General features: G+C 41.5%; 1 long non-coding RNA gene across 1 annotated transcript; it reads left to right on the top strand.

Annotated features, from left to right (window-relative positions):
- The first annotated feature begins 13,556 nt into the window (after nucleotides 1-13,556).
- On the top strand, nucleotides 13,557-18,132 carry LOC121846255. Its single transcript, XR_006083152.1, has 3 exons — nucleotides 13,557-14,028; nucleotides 16,133-16,249; nucleotides 16,384-18,132. It is a non-coding gene; the product is annotated as an uncharacterized LOC121846255 (long non-coding RNA).
- Nucleotides 18,133-22,756: the final 4,624 nt, after the last annotated feature.

Genomic DNA, 22,756 nt, shown 5'->3' with positions numbered 1-22,756 from the left:
CTTTATACCAGCATGACAGAATGATTGACCCAACATATGGAGACAACAGGGAAGGCCAAGCTTGCAACCATTTTAGGGACAGTACATCACCATGAGGACTGTCTCTCCAGACTCTGTGTCGCCATGGACAGTGTGCTGGCAACCATCCTGCGCTTGGAGTGGAATGTGCAGTCCCTCTAATCTCCAGCACCGATTCCGGTACCAGCTCCAACACCACGACCTACCTCCGCTCCATCGGAGCCGGTCCTCGGAATACCCCTGGCCCTCCCGGAGTGCTTCAACGGCGCAACAGCAAGATGCAAGGGGTTCCTTCTATGCGACCTGTACCTCGCTCGCTATGCCAAGGCTGTTTCCAGAAGAGACAGGGTTTCCATCGTCATCTCGGCACTGACCGGACGGGCTCTGGACTGGGGTGCCATGGTCTGGGAGACGGGTGGGCCCAAGGTCGAGTCCTATGGGTCACTGGGTCAGCTGAGATAAGGCAGAGCTTTACCTAGCATAGGCAATGAATAAGTAGCTAGGGCCAGCCGACTAGAGCATACAGGTCGCAGTGGTGGGTGGTATAAGGCGCTTTGGTAACAAAACGGATAGCACTGTGATCGACTGTGATTGCTGAGTAGAGTATTGGAAGCTATTTTGTAGATGAAATCGCCGAAGTCGAGGATCGGTAGGATGGTCAGTTTTACAAGGGTAAGTTTGACGGTGTGAGTGAAGGAGGCTTTGTTGTGAAATAGGAAGCCAATTCTAGATTTGATTTTTGGATTGGAGATGTTTGATATGAGTCTGGAAAGAGAGTTTACAGTCTAGCCAGACACCTAGGTATTTGTAGTTGTCCACGTATTCTAGGTCAGAACCGTCCAGAGTAGTGATGCTAGTCGGGCGGGCGGGTGCGGGCAGTGAACGGTTGAAAAGCATGTATTTGGTTTTGCTAGTGTTTAAGAGCAGTTGGAGGCCACAGAAAGGAGTGTTGTGTGACATTGAAGCTCGTTTGGAGGTTAGTTAACACAGTGTCCAAAGAAGGGCCAGATGTATACAGAATGGTGTCGTCTGCGTAGAGGTGGATCAGGGAATCACCCGCAGCAAGAGCGACATCATATATACAGAGAAAATAGTCGGCCCGAGTATTGAACCCTGTGGTACCCCCATAGAGTCTGCCGTTTGGACTGTCTAATGCTCCTTCAGTCTTCCAGGCCTTCATCAACAAAGTGTTTTGGGACATGCTGGGACGGGGCCTAGTGATCTATATAGACAACATTTTGGTCTACTCTGCTGGCCGCGGCCAGCATGTCTCATTAGTCAGGTCTGTGCTGAGAAGACTGTTGGAGCATGATCTATATGTTAAACTGGATAAATGTTTGTTTTTCCAGCAGTCCATGTCCTTCTTGGAGGACAGAGGAGCCTCTTAAAGAAGAAGTTACAGGTCTGTGAGAGCCAGAAATCTTGCTTGTTTGTAGGTGACCAAATACTTATTTTCCACCATAATTTGCAAATAAATTCATTAAAAATCCTACAATGTGATTTTCTGGATTTTTTTTCACTCATTGTGTCTGTCATAGTTGAAGTGTACCTAGGATGAAAATTACAGGCCTCTCTCATCTTTTTAAGTGGGAGAACTTGCACAATTGTTGGCTGACTAAATACTTTTTGCCCCACTGTTCATGTAATATGAGTAATGTAAGATATGTAAACATTATTAAAGTGGCATTATTTAAAGTGGCATTGTTTAAAGTGACTAGTGATCCATTTATTAAAGTGTCCAGTGATTGGGCCTCAATGTAGGCAGCAGCCTTTCTGAGTTAGGGATGGCTATTTAACAGTCTGATGGCCTTGAGATAGAAGCTGTTTTTCAATCTCTCTGTCCTAGCTTCAGACTGTTAAATAGCCATCCTTGACTAGCCTCTCAAAGCACTTCATGATGACAGAAGTGAGTGCTGCGGGGCAGTAGTCATTTAGTTCAGTTCTTTGCCTTCTTGGGTACAGGAACAATGGTAGCCATCTTGAAGCATGTGGGGACAACAAACTGGGATAGGGAGCGATTAAATATATCCATAAACACACCAGCCAGCTGGTCTGTGCATGCTCTGAGGACGCGGCTAAGGATGCCGTCTGGGCTAGCAGCCTTGCTTGTGTTAACCAGTTTAAATGTTTTACTCACGTCATCCACTGTGAAGGAGAGGGGGGACCACAGTCTAAGTTAGCGAGCCGCGATGGTTGCACTGTATTATCCTCAAAGTGGGCAAAGAAGATGTTAAGTTTGTCAGGAAGCCTGACGTCGGTATCTGTGACGAGGCTGTTTTTGTTTTTGGAGTCCGTGATTTCCTGTAGACCCAGCCACATACGTCTCATGTTTGAGCCGTTGAATTGCCACTCCACCTTGTCCCTGTTGTCCCGTTCTGACCTTTATTTCCTTTGTTTTGTCATTATTTAGTATGGTCAGGGCGTGAGTTGGGGTGGGCAGTCTATGTTTGTTTTTCTATGATTTGGGTATTTCTATGTTTCGGCCTAGTATGGTTCTCAATCAGAGGCAGGTGTCATTAGTTGTCTCTGATTGAGAATCATACTTAGGTAGCCTGGGTTTCACTGTGTGTTTGTGGGTGATTGTTCCTGTCTCTGTGTTTGCACCAGATAGGACTGTTTTGGGTTTTCACGTTTCTTGTTTTTGTTAGTTTGTTCATGTGAAGTGCTTTATTAAACATGAATTTTAAAAAAACACGCTGCGCTTTGGTCCGCCTCTCCTTCAAGTCAAGAAAACCGTTACACCTGTACCAGCATTTCGCTTGTTTGATTGCCTTGTGGAGGGAATAACTACACTGTTTATATTCAGCCATATCTCCAGACCTCTTTCCATGGTTAAATGCGGTGGATCGCGCTTTCAGTTTTACACGAATTCCGCCATCCATCCACAGTTTCTGGTTAGGGTAGGTTTTAATCGTCACAGTGGTTACCACATCTCCTATGCACTTATTTATAAACGCACTCATAGAGTCAGCATATAGGTCAATGTTGTCCTCAGACTGACCGGAACATATTCCTGTCCGCGTGATGAAAACAATCTTGGATCGTGGCTTCCGATTGGTCGGACCAGCGTTTAATGGTTCTCGTCACTGGTACATCCTGTTTGAGTTTCTGCCTATAAACCGGGAAGAGCAAGATAACATCGTGGTCGGATTTGCCGAAGTGAGGGCGGGGGAGGGATTTGTATGCATCACGGAAGTTAGAGTAGCAGTGGTCGAGAGTATTAGCCCTACGTGTCGTGCAATCAATATGCTGATAAGATTTAAGTAGCATTATTCTCAAATTTGCTTTGTTAAAATCCCCATCTACAATAACTACAGCCTCCGTATATATAGTTTCCAGTTTACATAGAGTCCAGTGAAGTTCCTTGAGGGCCGTCTTGGGGTTTGCTTGAGGGGGGTGTACACAGCAGTGACTATAACTGATGAGAAATCTCTTGGTAGGTAGAATGGCCACCAATTGATTGTAAGGAATTCTAGGTCGGGTGAGCAGAAGGACTTGAGTTCCTGTATGTTGTTATGATTACACCATGAGTTGTTAATCATAAAGAATACACCCCGCCCTTCCTTTTCCCAGAGAGGTGTTTATCTCTGTTGGCACGAACCGATTCCAACAACATCCGGAGAGAGCCATGTTTCCGTGAAACAGAAAATGTTACAATCTCTGATGTCTCTCTGGAAAGCAACCCTCGCTTGAATTTCGTCTACCTTGTTGTCAAGAGACTGGACATTGGCAAGTATAGTGGAAATTTCCTGTATTACCAAATCATGAGAGAGCAAAACCCACACACAAGTCAGAGCTCCATCACAACCCTGTGACTCTCAGATCAATTCAGTGTCTATAAATGAATTCTCTGAGAGTCCTTACACATTGCAACTGAGATCCTTTATAGCAAAGACACACATAGCCAGACAGCATTGGATATAAATTATCATTCAGCTTTGGTCTCCTAAACTATGTTCTTATCCCACTCTTGGTACCACTCAGGACCAAAAACAAAACCTCATCCACTAGCATATATCAAATACACCCCTCCTGGACAAGATCACAGAGACAGTGAGCCTCCTAGACCATATACTAAATCAAGATAAGGGCAACTTCAGAGGGGACATGTAAATAGTTAGACACATTCCCATAAGAAGACAAGCCTAACCTCTCCCCAATGGGAAAAGTAGGGAGTGACTGGACACAGACATTGTGGAGCCAAGAGATAATTGGTTCCCCTTCAATCATCCCTTCATATGGTTTAAAATATATGTTTACATATGAAAATTAATAAAACATCTTATTTATAAATGTTACCTAAAGGTTTCTGATTCTGCCACGACACGATTAGTATATTTGGGAGCGGTGAGCGATGTGCCCGTTTACGAAGCCTGGCCAGAAGACCGCTCCGTTTGCCCCTTCTGCATCGCTGTTGCTTTAGGTCAACTGCTGGGATTAGATCCATTGTCCTGGGTGGTGGTCCGAAGAGAGGATCCTCATCAGGGAAGTCATATTCCTGGTCATAATGTTGGTAAGTTGACGTTGCTCTTATATCCAATAGTTCTTCCCAGCTGTATGTAATAAGACTTATGGTTTTCTGCAGTAACAATGTAAGAAATAATACATTAAAAAAAGTAAATACTGCATAGTTTCCTAAGAACGTGAATAGTGGAAAATATCGCCACTCTTATTTGCCATGTTTTCAATTTAAGCCTACTACAAAGTGTGTTGTTAAGAAGGTAGAGCAGCGCTTTATTATGGACAGACTTCTCCCCATTTTAGTTACTGTTACCATGACCATGACGATTTTACAATCCAGGGTTAATACAAGAAGTTTAGTCACCTCAACTTGATACTTTTCCACATTATTTATTACAAGATTTAGTTGAGGTTTAGGGTTTAGTGAATGATTTGTCCCAAATACAATACTTTTCATTTTTAGGAAATATTTAGGACTAACTTATTCCTTGCCTCCCATTCTGAAACTAACTGCGAAGCCAGTGAAGTTAGTAAAGATTGAAAAACATAAGGGGCCTAGACAGCTGCCCTGGGGAATTCCTGATTCTACCTGGATTATGTTGGAGAGGCTTCCATCAAAGAACACCCTCTATGATCTGTTAGACAGGTAACTGTTTATCCCCAATATAGCAGGGGGTGTAATGCCATAACATTCCAGCAGCAGACTGTTATCGATAATGGCAAAAGACGCACTGAAGTCTAACAAAACAGCCCACGTTTTATTATCAATTTCACTCAGCCAATCATCAGCCATTTATGTAAGTGCTGTGCTTGTTGAATGTCCTTCCTTATAAGCGTGCTGAAAGTCTGTTTGTTTACTGTAAAATAGAATTGTACCTGGTCAAACACACATTTTTCAAAAGTTTAATAAGGGTTGGTAACAGGCTGCTTGGTTTGCTATTTGAGCGAGTAAAGTGGGCTTTATTATTCTCAGGTAGTGGAATTACTTTTGCTTCCCTCCAGGCCTGAGGGAACACACTTTGCAGTCGGCTCAAATTGAAGACATGGCAAATAGGAGTGGCGATATTGTCCACTATTATCCTCAGTAATTTTCATTTTTGCCCAAATGTTCATTTAAGGTTTTCCAGAGCTTTTTACTATCATTCTTTATAACATTTATCTTTGTTTCATAGTATAGCTTCTTCTTCATTTTATTCAGTTAAGTCACATGATTTCTCAATTTGCTGTATGTTTGCCAATCGGTTGTGCAGCCAAACTTATTTGCCATTCCTTTTGCCTATTCCTTCTCAACCATACAATTTTTTAATTCCTCATTAATCCATGGGGATTTAACAGTTTTTACAGATATTTTCTTAATGGGTGCATGCTTATTAGTAACTGCAATAAGCAATTTCATAAATGTGTCAAATGCAGCGTCTGGTTGCTTCTCATTACACACCACTGACCAACAAATATGATTTATATCAACAACATAGGAATCACAAAAAAAGAGTATTGTATGGCCTCTTATACATTATATTATGCTCAGCCTTTGGAACTTTGGTTTTCCTAGATATAGCTACTATACTGTGATCACTACATCTGATCGATATGGATAGTGCTTTCAAGCTAATTTCTGCAGCATTAGTAAAGATGTGATCAATACATGTTGCTGATTTAATTCCTGTGCTGTTTGTAACTACCCTGGTAGGTTGACTGATAACCTGAACCAGTCTGCAGGCACTGGTTACAGTTTGAAGCTTTTTCTTGAGTGGGCAGCTTGATGAAAGACAGTTCATATTTAAATCACCCAGAAAATATACCCCTCTGTTGATATCACATACAATATCAAGCCTTTCACACATGTTTTCCTGATACTCACTGTTAGCAATTGATGGTCTATAGCAGCTCCCCACAAGAATGTGCTTTAGGTTAGGCAGATGAACCTGTAGCCATATTACTTAAACAGTATTAAACATGCGATCCTCTCTAAGCTTTACATGAATGGGGTTCTGAATATAAACAGCAACACCTCCACCATTGGCATTTCTGTCTTTTCTGTAGATGTTATAACCATGTATTGCTACCACTGTATCATCAAAGGTATTATCTAAGTGAGTTTCAGAGATGAATATGAATGTTATCTGTTACTAGCAAGGTATTAATTTCATGAACATTGTTTCTTAAGCTACGTATGTTAACATGGGCTATTTTTAGCACTTTTCTGGGATGCTTGATTGTTTTAATTGCTTTACTGGAAAGCTTATCAGAAACAGATATGCTCATGTTAGTTATGTTAGTGCAGGGTGCGCTGCACACAGTGGACTTCCTACTACGGCACACCGCCTCAGTGCGAACAGTATAACTCTGGTTCATAGGCACAGGATTAATGCATACAATAGCTGTAGGATCTGCAGAGGCATCCAGGGAAGTTGGAAAGACATGCAAATTGGTTACTTAAATTGTGTCTACCAATGCCCCTGGTATAATGTACATTTGCTGAAGTATTTTCACAACTTAGCGACACAATGGTAGTGATTAACTGAGCTGTGCTTGGGTCATTGATAAGTCATTGTCTCAACACAGTCTTATAATGCTGTGAAAGGCCCAGGAACCCAAATTATTCAGGTGGATCCCATCCTCCTTATAAAACTTGTCTTGTTTCCAAAATGTATTGAAATTGTCAACAAAAGTTACACCCATTCAGCTGCAATAATCACGTAACCAGGTGTGGAGAGAAAGAATCCTGGTAAAGCGTTCAATGCCACGTTTCAGAGAGGGCACAGGGCCAGATATAATGGGTATTTTATTAGTGTCTAGCAGAGAATCAATCAGCTCTTTAATATCCAGTTTCAAATGTTCAGAGCTGCCCTTCATAATGTCATAATTGTCCTGGTGTAGAATATTCTGGAGGAGCTTAGTAATGTAATTTACTCAAACTACGGGATAGGATATTGTTTTAGCACCAGGAACAGTAACATTTCTTACCATGGAGCTGCCTAAAATCAAGGCTGGCGAGAAGGCTGAGGAAATCCCCTGGCGAACTTCAGGCAACACCTGCCGGTCGGACAATGACAAACGACAAGGCAGAGATTCAAACGCTGTCCAGCCACCGGCATAGAAAAAGTAAACATTCCACTCTGCGTTTTCCCCAGTTTCTTAGGTAGGCTGGCGACCTGCTTGATCAAGGAAGTCACTTCAATCCTATAATCCTTGGCAAGCAAACAATTGCCGCATTGGAACTCCGAGTGATCCAGTTTGTCCAGAAACAAAGCGTAGTAGATACAGCTCCTACAGAGCTGGAACTGTTCATTTACTTCTCCAGACAAAGAAGGCTCCATTGCAAAACTTATCTGGGACTAACCTTGTTAGCTTGATGGCTAGCAGCTTAGCAAGCAGCTAGCTGTTAAAAGCAGAAGTTCAAAACTGTGCACTCTCCTCAAACAATAGCATGGTATTATTTCACTGTAATAGCTACTGTAAATGGTGCAGGGCAGTTAGATTAACATTGGTACAGTCATAAACTACTCTCACTTACAGTAACCATATACTTTGCACTTGAACCGCCACCCGCTTTGAGTAAGAAATCATGAATGTATTTATGTGAAATGCCTGGTTCGCCGGGGATCTCTCGTTGGACAGGGCAGCCTTGGAAACGCTTGTAAGGCTCTGATTGTCCAAAATGGTTCCACCAAGTCTTCTACTGTTGTCCTTCTTTGTAGTTGTCCGGTAACCGAGTCAGAGTGTATTTTCCATCCATTTGCTCTTGAAGATGCTTCTTTGAAGATAGGCTAGCCAGCCGTATCGATGGTTCCCCAGTGGGGTCATGAGGGTAGTGTAATACGATGGTTTGAGCAGAGTAACCGGATGGTCCTCCTTAAATTCACTTTTGAAGATACTTTACTTAGGACAGCTATTCAGTCGTACCAGTGATTGTCCGGGAGGTGAGTTTATCGTCTCCACCTCGTGTTGAGATTCAAAGTTCAAACCAATTTAAACGTACAGCTGCAGCAAGTTATAAAAAACAATCATCTCTTATAGCTTTTCAAATCCCATCCCTCTCTTAACAAAAACACTTTCATAATTTGTCATATTACATGCACAACGCATAGTATGGAAACTTTATACATGTAGTGGGCATACTTTCCAAGTTAAACAGTATTTCTATTATAACATTTTAATGACATCACAACATAACAATCAATATTGTTAGTGTTCCATAGATCGCTTCTGACCATTTCCCACATTCTATGATAGAAATATTGTTCCAGTATTCGCTTGTTAGAGTTTTGGCAGAAAAAAGTATGTTGAAACAAAGAGCATTTCCTTTGGTGAATCTTGGAGAGGGAGAGAGATCTTCTCCCTTGATTTACAACAGGATGTAAGTTGTTCATCCCCACTAGTTCTTTCCTTCCCTCCTCTACGCGTGAGAGGGGGTCTGATTTAAGTTATTTATTGCAAATCTTGTCTGACCTATTTGGATCCTCATGGACAGTCATGACAGACTCGCTGCACAACAGGTGATATTACACCCAAACTCTGTATGCCAAGGGCTCTCCAACCCTGTTCCTGCAGCTGCCCAATGATTAACTTGGTAAACCAAGTAAAATCTTTTTGGGAACATTGACTGTATCATGTTTTTACAAATACAAATTCAATATAATATAGGCTGTAAGCCGCCCTGCACAATCAATGAACCAACAGTGTCGCCTAGGCCTATATGTTCTCTCTGTCACGACCGTCGTTGAAGGAAGACCAAAGTGCAGAGTGGTGAGCGTACATTACTTTTTATTTCGGAATGATGCCAACAAAACAAGAAACAAACTGAACAACCGTGAAGCTTACAGGGCAAAGTGCCACAAACAAAGTTAACTACCCACACTGAAAGGAGGGAAAAAGGGCTACCTAAGTATGATTCCCAATCAAAGACAATGATAGACAGCTGTCCCTGATTGAGAACCATACCCGGCCAACACATAGAAACACAAATCATAGAAATAAAGGACATAGAATGCCCACCCAAATCACACCCTGACCAAACCAAAAAGAGACATAAAAAAGGCTCTCTAAGGTCAGGGCGTGACACTCTCCAAGACTCGTGGATAGAAAGTTTGGAGCATAGCATAAGGTAACCAGCCCACCCAGTATGCATTTTTTTAAATTAATTGTTTATTTAACCTTTATTTAACTAGGCAAGTCAGCTAATAATAATAAAGTCGACACTTTTAAAGGAGATTACTAGAATTATTTTAATTTTGGAGTATAGACTAAACCAATTATTTACCAAAGACATCTTAAATGTGTTTTTTATATGTTTTTCTGACATGCATAATATGCAATAGGCTATGTCTTGTAGAAAGGCATAATAATAATTTTAATTCAGGTTAGATTTTTGGGGGGCTCATACAGTACATTCGGAAAGTATTCAGACCTGTTGACAATTTCCACATTTTGTTACATTATTATCTTATTCTAAAATGGATTAAATTGTTTTTTTCCCCTGATCAATCTACACATAATACCCCTTAATGACAAAGCAAAAACAGGAAATATCACAGTTACATAAGTATTCAGACCCTTTAGTCAGTACTTTGTTGAAGCACCTTTGGCAGTATTTACAGCTTTGAGTCTTCTTGGGTATGACACTACAAGCTTGGCACACCTGTATTTAGGGAGTTTCTCCCATTCCTCTATACAGATCCTCTCAAGCTCTGTCAGGTTGGATGGGGAGCATCACACAGTTATTTTCAGGTCATTCCAGAGATGTTCGATCAGGTTCATGTCCGGTCTCTGGCTGGCCCACACCAAGACATCAGAGACTTGTCCCGAAGCCACTCCTGTGTTGTCTTGGCTGTCTGCTTAGGGTTGATGTCCTGTTAGAAGGTGAACCTTCTCCCCCATCTGAGGACCTGAGCACTCTGTAGCAGGATTTTATCATGGATCTCTCTGTACTTTGCTCCGTTCATCTTTTCCTCGATCCTGACTAGTCTGCCACTGAAAAATATCCCTACAGCATGATGTTGCTACCACCATGCTTCCCCGTAGGGATGGTGCCCGGTGTCCTCCAGATGTGAGACTTGGCATTCAGGCCAAAGAGTTCAATCTTGGTTTCATTAGACCAGAGAATCTTGTTTCTCATGGTCAGAGTCCTTTAGGTGCCTTTTGACGAACTCAAAGCAGGCTGTCAAGTGCCTTTTACTGAGGAGTGGCTTCCATCTGGCCACTCTACCATAAAGGCCTGATTGGTGGAGTACTGCACAGACGGTTGAACTTCTAGAATTTCTCCCATCTCCACAGAGGAACTCTAGAGAGCTGTCAGAGTGACCATCGGGTTCTTGGTCACCTCCCTGTCCAAGGCCCTTCTCCCTCGATTGCAGTTTGGCTGGGCGGCCACCTCGAGGAAGAGTCTTGGTGGTTCCAAACTTCTTCCATTTCAGAATGATGGAAGCCACTGTATTCTTGGGGACCTTCAATGCTGCATTTTTTTTGGTACACTTCCCCAGATCTGTGCCTCGACACAAACCTGTCTCGGAGCTCTATGGACAGTTCTTTCGACCTCATTGCTTGGTTTTTGCTCTGACATGTCAACGGTGGGACCTTATATAGACAGGTGTGTGCCTTTCCAAATCATGTCCAATCAATTGAATATACGACTGGTGGAGCCCAATCAAGTTGTAGAAACATCTCAAGGATGATCAATGGAAACAGGATGCACCTGAGCTCAATTTTGGGTCTCAAAGCAAAGGGTCTTAATTTCTGTTTTTTATTTGTAAGACATTTGCAAAAATTTAGAATAGCCTGTTTTTGGTTTGTCATTCTGGGCTATTGTGTGTAGATTGATGAGAAAAAAATACAATTTAATCAATTTTAGAATAAGGCTGTAACATATCAAAATGTGGAAAAACTCAGCGGTCTGAATACTTCCTGAATGCACTCTATATAGGCCTATGTATATGCATATGCTCTTATATGCATATGGGCGTTTTGAATTAATCCTCACCTCTGAAAGCGCTGTCCATTTTGTTGTTAGGCTTTGAAACAACTTCCACAACGACCATATTTTCCACTCAGTTTTACCTTGTTGTTGAAATTCTTTCTTCAATTTCATCAATCACAGTGAGGTGAGTTTTAAAAGCACGATACTGTTTTTATGATGTGATTTTTGATAGCATTTTCATCTTCCTAGGTTTTGGCCTTTCTATGAAGTTTTTCCTAGCCACCGTGCTTCTACACCTGCATTGCTTGCTGTTTGGGGTTTAGACTGGGTTTCTGTACAGCACTTTGAGATATCAGCTGATGTACGAAGGGCTATATAAATACATTTGATTTGATTTGATTTCGATTTGATGTCAAAGTGGTTAGAGGGACAATAGAGCCCTAAGCACCAGGCCATTAGCAACCTAATCGTTGTTAGCGACTTGGGTATAACCAACGCATGTCCAGAGTGCATGAGAGGAAATTACCATGTGGAATTTTAACGCGGTCATGACTCATGACTGCCGGTAATATGGTCACCGCAACAGCCCTGCATTGCTCTTCCTTTTTCAAAGGAGCACTGAAGCTCAATATTTAAAGTGGAGCTGACAGCGTTTTAGCAACATGAACTCTTATTCAAATCTGTTCATATACACCCCCAGGAAGAATATGACTTTTTTTCTGACAATCGAGCAACTTTAGATCATTAGAAGGCATTTGCCAAAAGCCTCAAAATACACCTGAAATTATTTATGCAAATAGGTGAATAGCACGGGAGTCCTCTTACATTTGGGAACTTTACAGTCCTATTGATCAAACAACTTTGAAAAGGTAGGAAATCTCTCCCACACTTGCCTATGCATATCAACAACAACAAGATTAACAACTAATGCTAGCCAGAGCGAGATGAGCTAAAATCTAACAAGGGAACATTAGATAAACTCTCTCAGCTAGTTGGCGTCAAAATTGCAGTAGTAGCATGCTCGTCCTTCTACAGCTTGCCTACCATGCTTGTCCAAACCCACGTTTTGACAACTGAGTGGGAACTTGTCTGCCTGGTCGCCCATTTGATCGACACCAAATACATTTGATTGACAACTAAGAGATATGCAAACTGTGGATAACTAAACAGTCGTTCAAGTTCAGCATATCTAGTTAGCAAAACTATTCACATTTCTTGCTATCTAACCAAATGACACCTTCATCTCTAGCTGTAGCCACTGAAAAACGATGTGAGGGTAAAAAGCCAGTCACTCACCCACTCCTCCAATGACATGACATCCTACCAGCAGCAAGTTAGTTAATGTTAGGCTCCGTGTTTTTAGTGTGCTAAATAAATATCTAGTAACATAAATAGATACTGTTGCTGAGTTACAGTTCATATAAGGAAATCAGTCAATTTAAATAAATGCATTATCCCCAATCTATGGATTTCACATGACTGGGCAAGGGCGCAGCCATGGGTGGGCCTGGGAGGGCATAGGTCCATCTACATTGGAGCCATCCTAATGGGAGCCAGGCCCAGCCAATCAGAATGAGTTTTCCCCACAGGTGGGCATTATTACAGATAGAAATACTCCTTGTACTGCATGGATCACTGGTGCAGTTGAATGCAGCATTGCTGGATGGTGTACTCAAAATGTATTGTAGTTGAATAGCCACCATAGGCTACTGCTCAAATGTTACTATAATAGGCCTACATGTTTCTCCTTTGCATGGTGTTTTGTTGCAGGTTTAGTTTTTTGGTTATTCATTGTCGAGCTTTAAAAACCATAGCTAGACTGCAACATTTTAGTAGCCTAGCTAGGACTGTGGGATGTGTCTATACACTTTCCCTCTGCTGCACTGTAAATTAGGGTGACCAGACGTCCCCGTTTTTGGTGGACTGTCCCCGGCTGGAGCTGTCCCCGGAAATGTCCCCGTTTTTAACTGTGCGTTAAAAACGGACTGCAAAGTGAAATAATATTTTACGTGGCAAGAAAGACCGGGCAGCAGAAAGTACCGGTTGACGTCTCAATCGCGTTGTGCTTGTTTTGTCCAGCAGAGGGGGCTGCTCGCTACAGCAGCTTCATTATCTCTTCTACTAACTACTTGCTCGCGCTATTTTTAGAGCGAACTGCTGTGGAAAACTCGCCCAGAAGCTAGCAAGTATCAAGTTAAGCCACATCACTACAAATGTCTTTTCAAGCTAGGTAAGTTACAATAGTTTGAGATCTAGCTAATGATGTTATAATGTCACAATTTATTATATAGATAGATGATCTGCTTTATAAGGTTTTAAATAGGTTATGCTAGCTAACATTAGCTATGTCGACAAAGTTAACGTTATCTAGCTAGGTTTCATGGTAGCTAGGTTAAAAAACTTTCACATGTAAACATGCAGTGGACTGGCTATTTTGAAAATATGATATTAAATTAATGCATAATACAAATATTTATTTGTAGATTACAATTTTAATGGTTTGGCATTATTTAAAAGTAGTGTGAAAATATATTTAGAAATTTTCATGGATAACATTAGCATAATGTTTTCTGTTAGAGTGGAGAGGAGGAAGACTGGCTAGGAAGAAGAGTGAAAGAGATCGAGGAGGAAAGGTAAAGATATGATTGCAGAGCCTGCCAATTTATTATTCCAAACAATGTTTTTGAGATAAAATACAAAAATTAGGCAAGCAATGGGAATCTGTTAACCAAAGTATTTGATCTAATAGTGTACTATTTATTATTAAAGATTGGAGAGTAAGGAGAAGAAAAAAATCAGGAAGTAAAAAGAGTGAAGCGAGGATAGTGTGGAAGAGTGAGGTGGAAACGTAAAGAGAAGGAAAGGAAGAAAGAGCAGGAAGACAAGTGAAGAAAAGAGGAGGAGAAAGATTGGAGGAGAAGAAAAAGTTAAGAGAGTAAGAAGAGTGACACAAAGAGAGTGAAGAAGAGCAGACAGAGGAGGTACAATGGCTCTTTCCAAGAAACAGAAATGCCATTTTAATGACAACATGATGAGAGAATTTCCATTCATACGCTCAGGTCAAGACGATAGAATGGTTAACTGCACCCTTTGTAATTCCTCTTTTTCAATTGGCAGCAGGGGAAGAGCATTAGTGGTAGAACATCAACAGACAAAAAAGCATAAAGCCTGTCTGATTGGCCTTGTTGGTATGCCCTCTGTCACCACATTCTTCAAGAAGGTAGAGCCTTCCCAAGAAGAATATGATTTAGCTGTGCAGGAGGGTGTCTTTGAATACCACACTATGCGACACAATCATAGTTACAGATCTATGGACTGCACAGCACAACTCACATGGAAGCTTTATGAGCCAAAGTTTACATGTGCTAGGACAAAATGTGAAGCCATAGTGAGTAACATGTTAGCACCATGGGCAACTACTTTGGTAACACAGGACCTAGACCACGTTGAATTTGTGTCCCTGTCCATTGATGCGTCCAATCATGGACAGGGAAAGCTGCTGCCAATACTAGTCAGATATTGTAAGATATATGATGGCAGCACATCTGTGGAAACAAAACTGCTTGATTTTGTTTAATTGAAAGGAGAAACAGCAGAGGAAATTGCAGCTGAGGTCCTGGTGGTCATCCAAAAATGTAACCTGGAAAACAAAGTCCTGGCATTCTCTTCCGACAACACAAATACCAATTTTGTTGAGGGTCAATGTCCATACCAATGTAAAAAATGCTCTGCAGCGGGAGGTGATTGGCTTAGGTTGTCCTGCCCACATCATTCATAACACGGCCAGAACAGCTTTGGATATGATTCCCCTTGATGTTGAGAACCTGCTCACAAAGATATTTGGATATTTTCATATTTTCACCGTCAGAGTAGAAAGACTGAAGAGCTTTTATGAGTTTGTTGGCCAGGAGTAGCATAACATTTTAGGACACAGCAATGTTCGCTGGCTGTCCATGCTCCCTGCTCTAGAGAGTGCTGAAAATGTATGTGCCATTGAAATCCTTTTTTATTTCTGAAGACGAATGCCCTGTTGTCCTATGAACAATGTTTGAAGATCCACTGACTGAACTTTGGCTGGCCTTTGTCCATGGAAACCTGACCGTATTCAGTGACACGATCAAGATGCTTGAAGGCCAGGACCACTGTGCTGTGGAGTCCGCTGCAATTCTGAGAAACATTGAGGCAAAATTGACTGCAAGACGTGATGACAACTTCATTCCAGTTTTGGTCAGAGGACTTCTGAGAGAGCTGGAGGAAAAGGGAGCCATGTCTAAAGAGAGCTTTCTCAAAACATCCCAATCATTCTTCACTACGGCTGTGAACTACTTGCAAGCATTGGGGAAAGCACACAGATCATCTAAAAGATTTACATTGTCTCCTTTTAAAAAGGCAACCTCAGCATGAAGAGATACAGAAGGCAGCAGGCACACTACAGGAAAAACACCCTAATGTGACCATCAATGATAATGCATTGTTTGACGAGGTTACTGGCCAGCAAGAGTTCCTAAAGGGGGGATCGCTTGAGGAATGGAAAACATCTGAGACACCGCTTAGTCAGAGATGGAGCATGGTGGTTACTCACTTCAAAGAGAACGACATCCCACACACTAACCTGGCTAGATTAGCGTCTGTTGTCATGTGCTTACCTGGAAGTAATGCACCAGTCGAGAGAGTGTTCTCCCAAATGAATGTTCTATGGACAGCAGCAAGAAATAGGTTCACTGTTCCTACCATCAGGGCCATGCTTATTGTGAAGACAAACTTCAACCTCCCCTGCCAGGAGTTCATTGAGAAGCTGGCCAAAGACAGAGCAATCCTGAAGAAGATACATTCTTCTGAGAAAATACAGATTAGGTTGGTATAAGTATACAATGTAGGTACCAACCTCATCATCGTCTTATTTCTTTATTATGTTAAGTATTTCACATAGACTATTGTCTGTTTTTTAAAAAAAATGTCATGTTCTCTTCTGCTCGTATTCTACCCAGACGACCAGGACCACTGAATGGCTGTTCAGATCGGACAGTTCTGTCTTGTCTGTAGTGTTTCTGTAATATAGTTGTTTTCTCTATCACAGCGTGCCTGTTAAACTAAATACATGAAACTGGAATTGTCCCCCTTTATTATTTAATAGATAATAACATTGGATATTTTAATGATATATTGACTTGCCGAGCTGGAAATGTCCCCGGTTTTCATTTCAGAAATCTGGTCACCTTACTGTAAATGGGACACACGAAAACAATTGAAGTTGAATTCACCGATGCGAGCGCATCAAGCTGTAATTTTATAAAGTAGATAACTCAACTTTTGACTCATTTATACTCATTTGTGTGTCCTATTCGGCCCGCAGACATTGTGTTTGACACAAGTGTGCTAGCCTATTAGTCATGTTATGACTGACTTGTGATCATGACTGACTTGTTGACATTCCCAGCCTTAGTTACAGTCATCCATTTCTGTTCAAAATATTGAGTCATTGAAACTGAAACAGTGCATCCTGAATGGGTGGATGAAGCAAACAGTGTACCAGGCCAGCTGTGATTTACAAATTGATAGCAAGATTTTTTTGGACTACCAAGAAATGTATTGATGAATTATATTAATCATGCTGTATTGAACTGCATCCATCTATTCTGCCAACGGTAACACTTTACTTTACAACCAGCATCATGACATGTTGTGACATGGGAGTTTGAAACTCTTTGACTAGGAGTTTGATTTTTTTGACGAATGTTATGATTGTTTGTTTCATATCTGCAAAATAGTTAAAACACTGTCCATTCCACTTTAATTAAGTACATTGCATGTAACGATGAGTACATTTTCTCCATGTAAAGTCTCACAGTAAAGTTTCAGTGAAGTTTCTAACTGTCTCATGGGGAGCCCTTGGCTTTCTATACAATCTGTTTGTCTGCTTTTCTCTCTGATTCGTTTTCTGTTTGTGAGCCTTTGTCATTTCATCAGGGATACTGGCATCCCTCCCTCCTTCAGATGGATTTTCTTCACACCCCATCACTTTTTCCCCAAATATGAGAGCCACTTTCATTTGGGGAAAGAAAGTGCACTATTCATTTCACCAATCTCATTTTCTCTCAGTCCCTCTCTCCCAATCTCTCTCTCACACACACCTGCTGTTTCTCACTCCCCAAGGCTGTGGTCCTGCATTCTCCTTCTATATTAGACTATGTTTTGTCTCCCTGACCTCCCATGATCCATGACTGCAGGAGAAGAGAGGGAGAATGCAGAACAAAGTTATTCTTCATTCAGTCATTCTCTGTGTGTGTGTATCTGGTATGTGTATATTACTGTAAACTATAAACTTTGTCTCTGTTCTGAGTTGAAGCCATAATGTGTTTGAGAATGTGGTACAGCGCCGTAAAAAAGTATTTGCCCCCTTTCTGATTTTCTCTATTTTTGTAAATATGTTTGATACTGAATGTTATCAGATTTTCAACCAAGTACCTAATATTAGATAAAGGGAACCATTTACAAATAACAACAAAAAAAAAATACTTATTTTATTTAACAAATTTATGCAACACCCAATTCCCCTGTGTGAAAAAGTGATTGCCCCCTTACACTCAATAACAGTTTGTGCCACCATTAGCTCCAATGACTGCAACCAAATGCTTCCTGTAGTTGTTGATCAGTCTCTCACATCGCTGTGGGGGAATTTTGGCCCACTCTTGAATGCAGAACTGCTTTAGCTCTGCAACATTTGTGGGTTTTCAAGCATGAGCTGCTCGTTTCAAGTCCTTCCACAACATCTCCATTGGGATTAGGTCTGGACTTTGACTAGGCCCTTCCCAAACTTCAAATGTGTTGCTTTTTAACCATGTAGACTTGATTGTGTGTTTTTGATCATTGTTTTGCTGCGTGAACCAGCTGCACTTCAGCTTCAGCTCACAGACGGATGGCCTGACATTCTCCTGTAGAATTCTCTGATACAGAGCAGAATTCATGGTTCCTTCTATTAAGGCAAGTCATCCAGGACCTGAGGCAGCAAAGCATCCCCAAACCATCACACTACACCATGCTTGATTGTTGGTATGAGGTTCTTACTGTGATATGCAGCGTTTGGTTTTCGCCAGACATAATGAGACCCATCTCATTAGGTTTTGATCTGATAACATTAACAGTATAACAGTATAAAAAAATATGCAAAAGTAGAGAAAATTAGAAAGAGGGCAAATAACAGCACTGTACATCATGGATAATACATCATTATAAGCAGAGGCGTCATGCACCCCCAAAATCTGAGGGGGTACAAAGTATGTGAAGATGGCTGGGGGGTGGTCTGGAGGGGTACTAAGTAAACCTCTGGAGCTCTCTGTATCCTCCTGACTGTTGTTTTTAAGAAATGTAATATGTTTCTTTGCATCTCTGTGAAAATCTGGGTAAAAGATTGAAAGGAATGTGTGTCTTTTCCAGTACGTTTAGTAATTGTTTGCTTTTCTAAAGTCTACCAACGTTGCCAGCAGCCATGCCAGCTAAGATAGTTAGACAAGCTAGCTACTCTAACTTGATTGATAGTCTGAAATAACTTTCTTGGTAGCTAGTTATGAGATTGGGAACCAATCTGGTCTAGCTATAGCCAACTTCATAAAATTGCTAGGTGGCTAGTAGTATTACAGAGATACAATATTAACAACAATTTATTAAAAACAAAATATTAAACAGGAAAAACCCTGTGCCCCCTATGGGCATGACACCTCTGATTATAAGGCAAGGTGTTAGGCTGTGACTACATTCATGATACACTATGGCCTTTTCTAAAACAGATCAGTCAACGTTTCTCACAAAGAAAGACAATAAGATGTATAGCTGTCTGTCTATGGAAGAGATTCCTAGATAGAGGAGTGGGTGGTACGAACCAAAACCAACACAAACACAAGCACGCACGTACCCACACACTAACTCCTTATCTCTGTGAAGTGGATCTGACACTGACACTGACAGCTTAATACAGGAGGACAAAGAAAGAGGGCTAGCTCGAATAGGATATGGGATGGACTCGTGTGTGTGTGTGTGTGTGTGTGTGTGTGTGTGTGTGTGTGTGTGTGTGTGTGTGTGTGTGTGTGTGTGTGTGTGTGTGTGTGTTTGAATGGGAGTTATCTGGCCCTGTCTCTCCATTTGTCAGCGCTTGACGGCTGCATTGTGTGTTTGTTTGTGTGTTTTTGTGTGTGTGCGTGTGTGACAGCTGCTGATGTGCTGCTAACCGCTCTCCCCAGTCCAGCATTCTCCCAGACAGTCTCCTGTCTCAGCATAAGAGTGCACCTCAGCATGGCAAACACACACACACACACTCTGTTGAATATGGTAGCCTGAATTGACTTTGGGAGTTTCAGAGTAAGAGAGTCTAGACAGATGTCCCAATTTCATCAGGTAATGGAAACGGCACTGTTGGTTCAAATGTGTCCGCTATATTTTAGGGACAGGAGTGGTTTTGTGTCAATATCCAATTACAATGTCTGCAAGAGAAACAGCTTGACACCTCTGATACAGTGTTGGACACAAACAACACCTGTCCTTAAAATACAGCGTAAACATTCTGAGCGGTTTCCTTCTTCTGCAATTGATTGAATTCATCTTATTCAATTGTTACCATCACCAGCAACAAAGATAGCTCTAATGTGCGAGTGCCTTTTGAATATTGAACTGAGGCAAAAAAGAAAGGAATAAAGAAGGCCAGAAAGCCCCACAGATGGGTGACATATTCCATTAAAAAGCCAATCTCTACAAAGAAAATATCAACTCGGGATTCATATTGAGGCATGCAGCAACCAGTGAGAGATTGTGCTCTGAAACAAGATATCAAAACATAATACATAAATCAATAACAAAACAGCCAAGGTCAATAAATATAGACGTCTATAGACCACTGGCACAGACGCCTACTGTCATCATCTGACTTATCTCCCTTACCTTACTAATTTCATCCTCCTTTTGAAGAGTTTGTCCCAGTGTGTGTGTGAGAGAGAGAGAGGGTAATTTAATTAGAGTGTTGATAGAGCAGGTTACTGCCTGGGGTTAATATCCTACATGCACTCTGCTCCTTTCCAAAGGCTTAATTTCTTAAAGCACATTAGGAACTTTATTGACTGCTACGGCCTTTTAAAACTGTGTGTGTGTGGGTGGGTGTGTGTGTGTGTTACTGCACTGGCCTATTAAGACATTACATTTCTGCTGATTAGAGTCAGCCAGGAGTCAGCCATCTCCCCCCAGACAAGCCATCATCATCGTCTTGCTCTCTCCCTCTCCACGTTTCTTACTCTCTGCCTCAGAATCTCACTCTCGCTTTTTCTATCACTTCCCTCCCTCCCTATCTCACCTTTAGATACAGATGTAGGATCTTAATTTGTGCCACTTTGATACAGCACTAAAATAATCCTGCAGCAACAGGAAATGTGAATTGTTATGTGGATTATAATTCATGGAAATGATTGTATGTGGATTAGGGAAAACCAAGTCTGACATTTCTAAGTGGAAACTACAAAGTTCAGAAGCCTTTTTAAACCTCAAATACACTGCACATTTTAGGAAAGGAAAGTTCTCCTGCAACAGGGTGATCAGATTTATGGCATTTGGGGAAACGACATCTCTTATTGTGAGAATTCTATTTAATTTGATTGACAGGTGCTAGACTCCTATTAAACATGCTAGATGTACTGACTGAATACTTCTATCCTCTGTGGAACATTCTATCTGATGATATCACAAATGCCAGCTAATTCTTACTGAATTGTAGGGTTCTGATACAGAACACTGGGAATTTATTTTATTTATAATTTAATTCCTGGTAATAAGGTCTCTTTAATACCATCTCAGTCTCTCCCCCCCCCACACACACACACACGACTTTCGAATGAGGAAGAGATTGAACTGCAACAGTTATTAAAAAGTCCTCAACCTCCTCTTCCGACTGCTGGAATACAATTATAGCAACTTATAGGTACTTATATGCACTTAAGTGCACTTGCATGCACTTTCCAAGTTATGTCACATTTTGAGCACTTTTGATATCTCCGTAGTTAACTCCGTAATGTGCCATCAATGTTAACGGCCTGAGACACACATGACAGGAGAACAGAGTGGAGAGAACAACGTTGTGAAGGATTGATAGGAGGGGGTCGTTATCGAATCGTTAAAGCAAGGAAATGCTTCTCATCACAGATATCATATTATCTCCTGAAGGAGAGGCAGAAAGAAAGTGAAGAGAGATAGAAAGAGGAGAGATAGAATAATAGAGGGAGCTAGAGTGGACGGTAGAGAGGGGGAAGGTGAAGTCAGAGACAGAGAAAAAGAGAGGAAAGATAGATCGATAGAGAGGGGGGAGAAATATATATATATAGGGATGTGGGATATAAATGATTGGAACAGACACAGAGAGACAGAGAGAGACCAACTGCCACAATTTACAGGTAGCAGTGCCAACCTTTTTGACAGCAGAGATATTATATCTGCATGGATCAACGTCTCCACTGCCCTCTGAAAGAGCTTCTCTCTATAAATCAGATCACTTACACACACACACACACACACCAAAACCCAGCGGGGGCACAACGTATGTGAGGATGGTTCTGGGGGTTGTTTTTGAAAGAAAAGCACATTTTTTTGTCTTTTAAAATGACATCAAATTGATCCGAAATATAGTGTAGACATTGTTAATGTTGTAAATGACTATTGTAGCTGGAAACGGCTGATTTTTAATGGAATATCTACATGGGCGTACAGAGGCCCATTATCAGCAACCATTACTCATGTGTTCCAATGGCACGTTGTGTTAGCTAATCCAAGTTTATCATTTTAAAAGGCTAATTGATCATTAAAAAAGTGCTGAAGCGCGTAGGGTGTAAAAATCCAAACTGCCTCTGGATGCAACGTCAGCACAATAACTGTTCGTTGGGAGTTTCATGAAATGTGTTTCCATGGCCGAGCAATTGCACACAAGCCTAAGATCACCATACGCAATGCCAAGTGTAGGCTGGAGGGGTGTAAAGCTCGCCGTCATTGGATTCTGGAGGTATGGAAATGCGTTCTCTCGAGTATCGAATTACGCTCCACCATCTGGCAGTCCAACGGACGAATCAGGGTTTGGCGGAAGCCAGGAGAACGCTACCTGCCCCAATGCATAATGCTAACTGTAAAGTTTGGTAGAGGAGGAATAATGGTATGGGGCTGTTTTTCATGGTTCGGGCTAGGCCCCTTAGTTCCAGTGAAGGGAAATCTTAACGCTACGGCATACAATGGCATTTGAGACGATTCTGTGCTTCCAACTTTGTAGCAACAGTTCAGGGAAGGCCCTTTCCCAATTCAGCATGACAATGCCCCTGTGCACAAAACAAGTTCCATACAGAA

The sequence above is a fragment of the Oncorhynchus tshawytscha genome, linkage group LG03, assembly GCF_018296145.1.
Source record: "Oncorhynchus tshawytscha isolate Ot180627B linkage group LG03, Otsh_v2.0, whole genome shotgun sequence".
Classification (NCBI taxonomy): domain Eukaryota; kingdom Metazoa; phylum Chordata; class Actinopteri; order Salmoniformes; family Salmonidae; genus Oncorhynchus; species Oncorhynchus tshawytscha.
This window is presented reverse-complemented; position numbering and strand designations above follow the sequence as displayed.